The sequence below is a fragment of the Pseudorca crassidens genome, chromosome 7 (assembly GCF_039906515.1).
Source record: "Pseudorca crassidens isolate mPseCra1 chromosome 7, mPseCra1.hap1, whole genome shotgun sequence".
Classification (NCBI taxonomy): domain Eukaryota; kingdom Metazoa; phylum Chordata; class Mammalia; order Artiodactyla; family Delphinidae; genus Pseudorca; species Pseudorca crassidens.
In genome coordinates this window covers 87,893,372-87,894,781 of record NC_090302.1, presented here as the reverse complement: position 1 = coordinate 87,894,781, position 1,410 = coordinate 87,893,372, and the positions used below count along the sequence as shown (strand labels likewise).

General features: G+C 47.8%; 1 pseudogene; it reads right to left on the bottom strand.

The window, feature by feature from the left end:
- Positions 1-910: 910 nt before the first annotated feature.
- On the bottom strand, positions 911-1,010 carry LOC137228504 (U6 spliceosomal RNA; annotated as a pseudogene).
- Positions 1,011-1,410: the final 400 nt, after the last annotated feature.

Here is a 1,410-nt window from a genome sequence, read left to right as displayed (position 1 = left end):
TGGAGCAGACTGGGTGTTCCTTCTGTTTTCTCTCTTGGGAGTGGTCCTGAGTCCTCACATGTCCCATGACAAACGTGTCTCAGAGAACAAGTTGTGCTGTGAGCCAGGTAGCATCACTGGAAACTCTACCAGAAATTAGTGTGGGCCTCAGTTAACCCAGCACCAATGCCCCATGCGTAGGTTCCCCTGCACTGGCAGCTGCAAACTTCCTGAGGCTCACAAACTCAGCATGTCAAAAACAAGAACCATGACCCACCTCTCCAAACTCCTTCTCTCTGTGCTTCCTGTCCCAGTCACTGGAACCACCATCCATCTGGAAACATGGAGCTCTTTCTTGACTGGTTCCTCCCCTCACTCCCAAAGCAAACTTTCAACAAGTTCAGCCATTGGCCCTCTGACTTTTCTCAAATCTATCCACTTCGCTCCATCTCAACCTCAACACCCTAGTCCAAGCAACACCCATCTCTCTTCTGAAGGACTCTGACACCTTCCCAACTGGTCAGCCACATCCACTGCCCCTCTACCCACTGTCTACCATAGTCCATGGTAACTTTTCAAAACACAATTCTATTGCTGCCCTTATGAAAGCTCTTCAACAATTTCCCACTGATCTCAGGACAGAGATCAGTATCCAGGTTTGTGGTGGTCTGGCCTCTGCCTGTGACTCCTCATCTCAGGCCATAAAACATCCTCCAAATCTTGACAAACCAGCCCTGCTGGCTTTCCTCTCATCCATGCTCCCTCTCCCCACAAGACATTTGTACCTGCTGTTCCCTCTGTCTGCAATGGAACCATCCCAACACCATTCCCCTTTTATTATTGTGGTAAAATATACATAACATAAAATTTACCATTTTAACTAATTTAAATATACACTTCAGTAGCATTAAGCACTTTCACATTGTTGTGCAAAAATATGGAACACTTCACAAATTTGTGTGTCATCCTTGCACAGGGGCATGCTAATTGTATTTTTCCAATTTTAGTCTATGTGCTGCTGAAGTGAGCACCTTCTCCCTTCTGACTATAAAGTCTGACTCATCTTCCATTTATTCAGGGAAGCCTTTCAAGACCAGGTCCATCACAATCATACATTCCCCTTGAATGCACAGCACCCAGTATGAGTTATATCAGCCGTCCCCAAACTTTTTGGCACTAGGGACCGGTTTCGTGGAAGACAATTTTTCCACGGGCTGGGGTGAGAGATGGGTCATGTGGTAATGTGAGCGATGGGGAGCGATGGGGAGCGGCAGATAAAGCTTCACTCACTCGCCTGCCGCTCACCTCCTGCTGTGCGGCCAGGTTCCTAACAGGCCGAGGACTGGGGATTGGGGACCCCTGAGTTATATGCTTGTTTCATTGGTGTCTGTTCTGTCTCACTAGACTATGAGCTCCTTGAGGGCAGCACTC